Raw genomic sequence first — 13,163 nt, 5'->3', positions numbered from 1 at the left:
GATTTTTAGTGAATTATTTCATATATTTCAATCATTTTCAAAGTACAGTTTAAATGGCTTGATTTGCCAATTGATAACGTTAAACCTGGTAGCAGTGGGGATAAGGCTCTCGCTTACGATGCGGATATCAATGCAATCAAACCGGGCAACGGTTCGAATCCCGTGCAACTAAGGTTGATTTATATAATATTAAATAACTTAACTTAACTTAAATTTCAATTTCTAAAACACAAGATGTCATAGTTTTTGCATTTTCCCTCATGTTTTAATGTTGTCTTTCTTTCTTTAAACCTGTAGAACTGACGGAAATTATTGACTTTTGTCTCTGTAGTGTCATAATTTTTTGTAGTTTCTGGTCGGTATAGCATTAGTCCGGGGAACAAATGATTTTACACTTGCTCAAATACCAAAAATGCAGATATTTCTACGTCTTTTTCGGTTTTAGTTGACAAATTCGGGATAGAATTGACAATCTTATGAATGTTTACATTAATGTAATTTTTTTTCGGATAAAATCGTTTTTCAAAAATACTATAACAAACTTTGATAACGTGTCCTGTAAAGTTTACCAAAAGGACTTTTTGTACCTTTTCGCATGGACTGGCTCATATAGTATCAAACGAAAGGCGACGCATACTTACAGTACTACACTGAAGGGAATCGATTTATAAATCGATTTATAAAATATTTGAAAGAACGCGACATCTACTTACAGAACAACAGAGAAAAGGACAGATACATATAGTATCTAAAAGAACGTGACACATACTTACAGTACCACAGACAAGGGGATAGATACATATAGTATCAAAAAGAACGCGACACATACTTACAGAACCACAGACAACGGGATAGATACATATAGTATCAAAAAGAACATGATACATACTTACAGTACCACAGAGAGGGAGATAGATACTTATAGTATCAAACGGAAGGCAACACATACTTCCAGTACCACAGGGAAGGGGATAGACAATTATAGTACACAGGGAAGGCGACACATACTTACAGTACCACAGCGAAGGGGATAAATGCGTATTGTATCTAAAGAAACACGACACATACACAGAGTAGGGGATACATACTAATAGTATCCAGGGAACTCGACATACTTACAGTACCACAGATAAGGGGATTTATACTTATAGTATATCAAAGAACGCGACACATACTTACAGTACCACAAAGAAAGGGGTAGATACTTATTGCATATCAAGGAACGCGACACATACTTATAGTATAACAGGGAAGGGGATAGATACAGATAGTTTCTAAAAGAACACGACACATACTTATAGTATCACAGGCAAAGAGATAGATGCATATAGTACACATACTTACAGAACCACAGGGAAGGGAATAGATACATATAGTATATTAAGTAATGCTACGCATACTTATAGTATCACAAGGAAGGGGATAGATACTTATAGTATCAAAAAGAACGCAACACATCCTTGCTGTACCAAAGTGAAGGGGATGCATAAAGTATCAATGGGAACGCGACACATACTTACAGTACCACGGGGAAGGGGGTACATACTTATAGTATCAAAGGGAACGCGACACATACTTACAGTACCACAGGGAAAGGGATAGATACTTATTGTGTCTAGAGGAACACGACACATACTTGCAGAACCACAGAGTAGGGGATAGATACTTATAGTATCCAGGGAACGCGACACATACTTACAATACCACAGTGAAGGGGATAGATACTTATTGTATCTAAAGGAACACGACACATACAGTGGAGATCACTTTTACCTCTCATTAGAACTGTCAGAATATTCTGTCATAGAACTGTTCTAACTTGTCCTAGAACAGTTCTACCTAGAACAGTTCTACCCTAGAACTGTTCTAAGTAGAACTGTCAGAATCAGTTCTAGGTAGAACTGACTAAATCAGTTCTAGGTAGAACTGACTAAATCAGTTCTAGGTAGAACTGACTAAATCAGTTCTAGGTAGAATTGTCAGGATCAGTTCTAGGGTAGAACTGTCAGGATCAGTTCTAGGTAGAACTGTCCAAATCACTTCTAACCGTAGAACTGTCAGCAGAACTGACTTAATCAGTCAGGACTGTAAAACAGTTCTAAATGACGTCACTGCAGTAAGGGCACTTTAGAATTTAGAAGAAATAAATCACTTCCAATTACTTTGCTATATATTAAATAGCAGATTTTCTATATTTTTTACTGATCAAACGACGTTTATTACGTTACATGTACAAATATCGAAGTGAATAGAAGGTTATCCAACTCATCGGAGATATTTTTATAAGATTGCATACGGAAACATCATTGTTTACGTTACTTCGTTTCCCGTTTTTAACAGTCTCTTCGTAAATAAAACTCTACATTTAATTCATGGAATTTTAATCGTAATTTACCTTGTTTGCCTTGGATTTACATTCATTTATAATTCTGTTTTGACAAATTTTCAAACGAAAATTGTACAGTGGATGAATTATGGGATATTAATGAAAAAAGTGTTATGTAACGTAAAAAAACTATATATACATTTGCACCATCTCGTCTTAGCCAAACTTATCCGTAATATAACGATTATATAAATAAATGATATCTGGGAGTCTGCAACTCAGAAAAATATACTGGATCTGAACATGAATGAAACATTTGCCCCTGGACGTTCGGCTACAAACAAAATCATGCATTTTTCTTTGCCTTCTTCAAATTATATTAACAGTATACTATTCCAAGAAGAGAACTTCCCATACATGTACTGTTTATTTTATTTTTAAAATAAAGTATATGAATCAGTCATGTGAGTGTTGGATGATGCCATTAAATAGTTTTGTTTAAAAAAAACCATCACAACCTACTGACTTAAACATGTTAAAAAGGTCACTTGAGCATGTTTAATGACGGTTCATTATTATGGATACAGAGAGGAAATAATGGCGCGCTAAATTCTTAGATATGGTATAAATACACCTTGTCGCAATTTGTCTGCCATTACTGGATATCACACAGGTTCCCGTAAAATTTTGACGTCATAAAACAAAATATCTGACGCCACAATGGAAAAGTCATTGTTGTATGCTTCAAAAGTTCAAGAGGCCGGGTCAGCCAGGATTAGCAATAAAGTGTATTGTGTTTCAAATTTGGTGTCATTTTTATCATACGATCCGTCCTCACATAGAAATAACATTAATTTTATCATGTTTACAATGAGGCCATAATTATGATATATACATGTATATTTACATGATAAAGTGTAAATAAGTTCAGTTTTGGTTGATGCGGTCAAATAATTTTGTTAAAACAACTCTCACTCAGTCTGATATATCGAAACCACTGATTTGTTTACAATTCAATATTTTAAATAAAAAGAGGACTTGCTGATATTCTAAATTGATGTGGAAATTTTTTTGTAGCCAATGTGTTCCAATATTCATTGATATTGCTGTCATTTGAATTATACAATCCATTGTTACCGGTATATGTATTACTATAAGTGATTTAGTATGCGGCTATATATATATTAAGATTTTCATAACAAAGTGTAATTATGGTCAGTTTTGGTTGATGCTGTCACATATGGTCAGTTATGGTTGATGATGTCAAATATGGTCAGTTTTGGTTGATGCGACAAATAATTTTGTTATATTTATGAGTCAGTCTGAGATATTAAAATTACTGAAATTAGTTTACGATTCAAAATTATTATGAAAAAGAGGACATGCTGGCACTATAAACTGATGTGAGCATAATTTTATTTTCCAATATTGCTTTCATTTTTATTAAACAATCCATCCTGATATAAAAATATACAAAAAAACCGGTTTTTTTCTAAAGTGAACATTGATTGGTTAAATATTTCTCAGTCATGTCCTGTTTTTGAATTTGTTTGTTAGCTTTTTGGTCATGAATGTTTGTCTCTAATATTTAATTAACTGTGCATTTGTATTCAGATATCGCAGATCAAATTTATTCGTTCATTGTTTAATCATACGTTTTTTGATTGAGTTAAGTCTGCCAATTGATATTTTATCGTATGTTTTTCTTTGTTGTGATGTTATGCTATTGTTTCAGAAAAAGGGAGAAGGTTTGGATCCATTAAAACGTTTAATCCCGCTGCAAATGTTTGCACCTGTCCTAAGTCAGGAATCTGATATACAGTAGTTGTCGTTTGTTTATGTAATATATACGTGTTTCTCGTTTCTCGTTTTGTTTATATAGATTAGACCGTTGGTTTTCCCGTTTGAATTGTTTTACACTAGTAATTTTGGGGCCCTTTATAGCTTGTTGTTCGGTGTGAGCTAAGGCTCCGTGTTGAAGGCCGTACTTTAACCTATAATGGTTTACTTTTTAAATTGTTATTTGTATGGAGAGTTGTCTCATTGGCACTCACACCACATCTTCCTATATCTATGATTTACTTTGCGGCTATTAAGATTCACATCATGTTCATAATAAAGTGCAAATATGGTCAGTTTTGGTTGATGCGGACAAATTATTTTGTTATACCAGTCAGTCTGAGGTATGAAAACTACTGATATTTGTTTATGATGCAATATTTTGAATAAAAAGAGGACATGCTGGCATTCTAAATTGATGCAAATGAAATTAGGTAGCATTGTGTTCCCATATTTCTATCATTTGTATTTTCATGATTTTACAATCCATCCTTACATAAAAATATTACATTGATTGATTGATTGTTGGTTGCTTAACGTCCAGTGGCAAATATTTCATGCATATTCAGGACGAGAACAAGTTCACAATAAATACGATAGGTAGGTCTTGTCATAATAGAGGCCATCTGGGATGATGGTCGGGGAAATTTCGACTGCCACTAGAAAATGAGGGTATATTGGATAGGGACCGAAATTTTGCCTTGCAACAGGTCACCTACGGACCCCTCAAAGAGTTGTTGCAAGGGTTCTTAACGTGCAAAGAGCGTGGCACTCTCCTTACACGAGGCATCGGAGTTAACGTCCCCCTTCTGATATTACAGATTTACTATGCAACTAGAAGAGTTACATAAAAAAGAGCAAATATGGTCAGTTTTGGTTGATGCGGTCAAATATGGTCAGTTTTGATTGATGCAGACAAATAATTTTGTTACATGTTACTGTCAGTCTGAGGTATGAAAACTACTGACATGACTGATATTTGTTTCTGATGCGATAGTTTGAATAAAAATAGGAAATGCTGGCACTCTCAATTCCAATATTGTAGTTATTTATATACTACAGTCCCTCTTGACCTAAAAGTATAACTGAATTACTGTGCAGCTATTTAGATTTACATAAAAAAAAAAGCAAATATGGTAAGATTCGGTGGATGCGGTCAAAAAATTTTATTATACGACTCAGTCTGAAGTATGAAAACTACTGATATTTGTTTATGATTCAATATTTTGAATAAAAGAGGACATGCTCATTGGCTGAGCAAGGGGGGGGGGGGGGTTCAGGAGTTGGAACCCCCTTTTTTTGACGATCAATGCTTTTGAATTTGAACATATAGTTGGAACCCCCCCCCCCCTTTTTAAATGGCTGGATCTGCCCCTGCATGCTGGCACTATAATTTGATGCGAACAAAAATGTTTTCCAATATTGCTGTAACTTGTAAAGTACAGTCCCTCTTGACCTAAAATTAAAACTGAAGTACTGTGCAGCTATATAGATTTGCAGAAAGACTGAAGAGCAAATAATGTCAGTTTAGATTAATGTGGTCAAAAGATTTTTGTTAAACAGGTCCGTCCGAGGTATGAAAACTACTCGTAAACAGATATTACATTTGGTTAATGAGGATAATTTTGTTATGTGATAACGAGCCATCCTGACTCCCAGAATAAAAAATGTAAAACAATTCAAATAATAACCCCCCCCCCCCCCCAACACCCACCCCCCTACCCCCATAATGCTAATTAACGGTCTAATTTATGTACAAAAAATGAAAGAAAAACAAATATTTTATACTACACATCAACAAAAGAAAATCACTGAATTACGGGCTCCTGACTTGGAACAGGCACTGACATACATGCAGAATATGGCGGGGTTAAACATGTTCTCTTGCCGATTATAAATCTGAAATAAAACCGGCAAAATAGCAAAACTCTATATAATATTAATCGCTATTTTGCCGAAGCCTTTATATTAAGACAAATATTTCTTAAAACTTATAAATCAATTCTAGCCGTAGAATCTGAGACTACTATGTGTTATAGTAGTCTCAGGTAGAATTTATAAATCAATTTTAGCCGTAGAATTTATAAATTAATTTTGGCTGTAGAATTTATAAATCAATTCTAGCCGTAGAATTTGAAATCAATTCTAATCGTAGAACTGTTCTAGAAGTAGAACTGACCAAAGATATTTGGTCAGTTCTAGCTAGAACTGTCTAAAACTGTTCTAGGGTAGAACTGTCAGGATCAGTTCTAGCTAGAACTGTCCAAATCAGTTCTAGGTAGAACTGACCAAATTAGTTCTAGCTAGAACAGTTCTAACCTACAACTGACTAAAAGGTGTCAGGCTGACAGTTCTACATACTGTTCTAGAACAGTTCTCCTGACAGATTCTGACAGAATTTATGAGAGGTTAGAACTGATCTCCACTGAACTTGCAAAACCACAGAGCAGGGAGTAGATACTTATAGTATCCAGGGAACGCGACACATACTTACAGTACCAAAGAGTAGGGGATCGAAAGTTATAGTATCTAAAGGAACACATACTTGCATTGCCACAGAGAAGGGTATAAATACATATAGTATCAAAAGGAACAAGACACATACTAACAATACCACAGAATACGGGATAGATACTTATAGTATCTTAAGAAACACGACACATTTTTGCAGTACTACAGCAAAGGCTGTAGATACATATAGTATCTAAAGGAACACGACACATACTTATAGTATCACAGGAAAGGAGATACGTACAGATAGCATCTAAATAGTTATACTTATATTTTCTAAAGGAACGAAACACATCCTTGCAGTACCACAAGGAAGGGGGTAGATACTTATAGTATAAAAGTAAAGGCTACACATACTTACAGTACCACAATGAAGGGGGTATATACATATAGTATCAAAGGGAACGCGACACTTACTTTCAGTACCACAGGGAAGAAGATAGATACATACAGTATGAAAGGAAAGGCGACACATACTTACAGTACCAAACGGAAGGGGATCCAAAGGAACACAACACATACGTATAGTATCACAGGAAAAGAGATAGATACAGATAGTATCTGAAGAACACGACACATACTTATACTATCACAGGAAAGGAGATAGATACAGATAGCATCTAAAGGAACACGACGCATACTGATAGTATCACAGGGAAGGGAATAATACATATAGTATCCTAAGGAACGCGACACATACTTCAAGTACCAAAAAGAAGGGGACAAATACATTAGTATCAAAAGGAACAAGACACATATTAACAGTACCACAGAATACAAGATAGATACTTATAGTATCTTAAGGAACACGACACATATTTGCAGTACCACAGCGAAGGGGTCGATACATATAGTATCAAAGGGAACGCGACACATACTTACAGTACCACAGGGAAGAGGATAGATACCTATAGTATCAAAGGAAACGCAATACATACTTACAGTACCAGAGAGTAGAGGATAGATACTTAAAGTATCAAAGAGCACGCGACACATCCTTACAGTATCACAGAGTACGGGATAGATACATATAGTATCAAACGAAGGCGATACATACTTGCAATAGCACAGAGAAGGGAAATGTACATATAGTATCCAGGAAACGCTATTCATACTAAAAATACCGCAGGGAAGGGGATACATATATATACTATCTAAAAGAACGCGATACATACATAGTAGGGGATAGATACTTAAAGTATCAAAGGGAAGGCGACATATACTTACAGTACCACAGGGAAAGGAATAGATACTTATAGTATCAAATGGAAGGCGAGACATATTTGCAGTACCACAGGGAAGGGGATAGATACTTATAGTATCAAAGGGAACGCGACACATACTTACAGTACCACAGGGAAGGGGATAGATACTTAAAGTATCAAAGGGCATGCGACACATCCTTACGGTATCACAGAGTACGGGATAGATACATATAGTATCAAACGAAGGCGACACATACTTGCAATACCACAGAGAAGGGGAAGATACATATAGTATCCAGGGAACGCTATACATAATGACAACATCACAGGGAAGGGGATAGATATATATACTATCTAAAAGAACACGACACATACATAGTAGAGGACAGATACTTAAAGTATCAAAGGGAAGGCGACATATACTTACAGTACCACAGGGAAAGGGACAGAAACTTATAGTATCAAATGGAAGGCGACACATACTAACAGTACCACAGAAAAGGGGATAGATACTTTTAGTATCAAAAGGAACACGACACATACTTACAGTACCATAGGGAAGGGAATAGATACTTATATTATCTAATGGAAGGCGACACATCCTTGCAGTACCACAGGCAAGTGGATAGATACTTATAGTATGAAAATGAACGCAACACATACTTAAAGTACCACAAGGAAGGGGCAGAAACTTATAGTATATCAAGGAACGCGAAACATACTTATGATATCACAGGAAAGACGATAGATACAGATAGCATCTAAAGGAACACGACACATACTTATAGTATCACAAGGAAGGGGATAGATAATTATAGTATCAAAGGGAACGCTACATATACCTACAGTACCACAGGGCAGAGGATAGATACTTAAAGTATCAAAGGGCACGCGACACATACTTACAGTACCAAAGTACGGGATAGATACATATAGTACCAAAAGGAAGGCGACCCATACTTACAATACCACAGAGAAGGGAAAAGATACATATAGTATCCAGGGAACGCGACACATACTAACAATACTACAGGGAAAGGGATATATATATATATATATACCATCTAAAAGAATGCGACACATACTTACAGATACTTAAAGTATCAAAGGTAAGGCGACATATACTAACAGTACCACAGGAAAGGGGATAGATACTTATAGTATTAAAAAGAACGCGACACATACTTACAGTCACATAGGAAAGGGAATAGATACTTATAGTATCAATGGGAACACGACACATACTTACAGTACCATAGGGAATGGAATAGATACTTATAATATCAAAGGGAAGGCGACACATACTTACATTACCACATGGAAGACGATAAATACTTATAATATCAAAGGGAAGGTGATACATGCTAACAGTACCACAGGGAAGGAAAAAAATACTTATAGTATCAAAGGAACACGACACATACTTACAGTACCACAGAGAAGGGGATAGATACTTATAGTATCAAAGGGAAGGCGACACATGCTTACAGTACCACAGGGAAGGGGATAGATATTTATAATATCAAAGGAAAGGCGATACATACTAACAGTACCACAGGGAACGGGATAGATACTTATAGTATCAAAGGAACACGACACATACTTACAGTACCACAGAGAAGGGGATAGATACTTATAGTATCAAAGGGAAGGCGACACATGCTTACAGTACCACAGGGAAGGGGATAGATATTTATAATATCAAAGGAAAGGCGATACATACTAACAGTACCACAGGGAACGGGATAGATACTTATAGTATCAAAGGAACACGACACATATTTACAGTACCACAGGGAAGGGGATGGATACTTATAGTATCAAAGGGAAGGCGATACATACTAACAGTAACACAGAGAAGGGGACAGGTATTTATACAATGTTATAGTATCAGAGGGAAGGCAACACATCCTTGCAGTACCACAGGGAAGAGGATAGGTACTTAGAGTCTCAATGGGAAGGCGACACATACTTACAGTAACACAGGGAAGGGGGTAGATACATATAGTATCATTGGGAACGCGACACATACTAACAGTACCACGGGGAAGGGGGTAGATACTTATAGTATCAAAGAAAACGCTACACATACTTACAGTACCACAGGGAAGGGGATAGATACTTATTGTAACTTAAGAAACACGAGCGACACATACTTGCATTGCCACAGGGAAAAGGATAGATACTTCAAGTATAAATGGGAACGTGACACATACTTACAGTACCACAGGGAAGGGGATAGATACTTCTTGTATCAAAAGGAACAAGACACATACTAACAATACCACAGAATACGGGATAGATACTTATAGTATCTTAAGGAACACGACACATTTTTGCAGTACTACAGCGAAGGGGGTAGATACATATAGTATCTAAAGGAACGCGACAGATACTTATAGTATCACAGGAATGGATATAGATAAAGATATCATCTAAAGGAACACGACACATACTATAGTATCACAGGAAAGGAGATAGATACAGATAGCATATAAAGGAACACGACACATACTTATAGTATCACAGGGAAGGGAATAGATAAATATAGTATCTTAAGGAACGCGACGCATACTTCAAGTACCAAAAAGGAGACAGATACATTAGTATCAAAAGGGACAAGACACATATTAACAGTACCACAGAATACAAGAAAGATACCTATAGTATCTTATGGAACACGACACATATTTGCAGTACCACAGCGAAGAGGGTAGATACATATATAAGTACCAAAAAGAAGGGGACAGACACATTACTATCAAAAGGAACAAGAGACATATTAACAGTACCACATAATACAAGATAGATACTTACAGTATTTGCAGTACCACATGGAAGGGGATAGATACTTATAGTATCAAAGGGAACGCGACACATTCTTACAGTACCACAGGGAAGGGGATAGATACTTATAGAATCAAAGGGAACGCTACATATACTTACAGTACCACAGGGCAGAGGATAGATACTTAAAGTATCAAAGGGCACGCGACACATACTTACAGTACCAGAGTACGGGATAGATACATATAGTAATAAAAGGACGGCGACCCATACTTACAATACCACAGAGAAGGGAAAAGATACATATAGTATCCAGGGAACGCGACACATACTAACAATACTACAGGGAAAGGGATATATATATATATACTATCTAAAAGAATGCGAAACATACTTACAGATACTTAAAGTATCAAAGGTAAGGCGACATATACTAACAGTACCACAGGAAAGGGGATAGATACTTATAGTATTACAAAGAACGCGACACATACTTACAGTCACATAGGGAAGGGAATAGATACTTATAGTATCAATGGGAACACGACACATACTTACAGTACCATAGGGAATGAAATAGATACTTATAATATCAATTCTAATGCAACAACGTTTGTAACGTTCATTTTGATTCGATAACGTCACTTATCTACATGACATCAATTGACAATTGATGCTATGGAACGTACGCGCAAGCGCAGACGGCATATGCCAGTTTTTAAATACATGTTTTAACGTTGTTTTCTGTCAGTTTCATTAGAATGGAGATAACAATATTGTATTTTAAGCTCCGACGGCATCAATTGGGGATTTGATGGTCGCAAATACTCGTTTACTGTCTCCGCTAACGCGTCGCCAGTAAACTGAATTTGCGACCATCAAATCCCCAATTGATGCCGTCGGAGCTTAAAATACAATACAGTTATCTCCTAAAGGGAAGGCGACACATACTTACAGTACCACATGGAAGACGATAAATACTTATAATATCAAAGGGAAGGGGATACATGCTAACAGTACCACAGGGAAGGCAAAAAATACTTATAGTATCAAAGGAACACGACACATACTAACAGTACCACAGAGAAGGGGATAGATACTTATAGTATCAAAGGGAAGGCAACACATACTTACAGTACCACAGGGAAGGGGATAGATATTTATAATATCAAAGGAAAGGCGATACATACTAACAGTACCACAGGGAACGGGATAGATACTTATAGTATCAAAGGAACACGACACATATTTACAGTACCACAGGGAAGGGGATAGATACTTATAGTATCAAAGGGAAGCCGACACATACTTACAGTACCATAATTAAGGGGATAGATAATTATAGCATCAATGGGAACACGACACATAATTACAGTACCACAGGGAATGGGATAGATACTTATAGTATTAAAGGGAAGGCGACATATACTTGCAGTACCACAGGGAAAGGGATAGATACTTATAGTATCAAAAAAGGCGACACATACTTATAATACAACAAGGAAGGGGATAGATACTTATAGTATCAAATGGATTGCGAGACATACTCATAGTACCACAGAGAAGGAGATAGATACCTATAGTATCAAAATGAACTCGCAAGATACTTACCGTAACACAATGAAGTTGATATTTACTTATAGCATCAAAAGGAACGCGACACATACTTACAGTACCATAGGGCAAGGGATAGATACATATAGTATCAAAGGGAACGCGACACATACTATCAGTACCACAGAGAAGGGGTAAGATACTTATAGCATCAATGGGAACGCGACACATACTTACAGAACCACAGAGAAGTGGATAGATACATATACTATCAAACGGAACGTGACACATACTTACAGTACCACAGAGAAGGGGATAGATATATATAGTATCAAAGAAAACGCGACACATACTTACAGTAAGACAGGGAAGGGGATAGATACTTATAGTATCAATCGGAACGCGACAAATAGTTATGTTACCACAGGGAAGGGGATAGATACTTATAGTATCAAAGGGACCGCGACACATACTAACAGTACCACAGGGAAGGGGATAGATACTTATAGTATCAGAGAAAACGCGACAGATACTTACAGTAAGACAGGGAAGAGGATATATACGTATAGTATCAATGGGAACGCCACACATACTAACAGTACCACAAGGAAGGTGATAGATATTTATCGCATCAAAGGGAACCCGACACATACTTACAGTACCACAGAGAAGGGATAAGATACTTATAGCATCAATGGGAACGCGACATATACTTGCAGAACCGCAGAGAAGGGGATAGATACATATACTAGCAAAACGAACGTGACACATACTAACAGTACCACAGAGAAGGGGATAGATATATATAGTATCAAAGGGAACGCGACAAATACTTACAGTACCACAGGGAAGGGGATAGATGCTGATAGTATCAATGGGAACGCGACACATATTTACAGAACAACAGAGAAGGGGATAGATACATATAGTATCACAGAAAA

This window comes from Mytilus edulis, chromosome 11 (assembly GCF_963676685.1).
Source record: "Mytilus edulis chromosome 11, xbMytEdul2.2, whole genome shotgun sequence".
In the NCBI taxonomy this organism is placed as follows: domain Eukaryota; kingdom Metazoa; phylum Mollusca; class Bivalvia; order Mytilida; family Mytilidae; genus Mytilus; species Mytilus edulis.
This window is presented reverse-complemented; position numbering follows the sequence as displayed.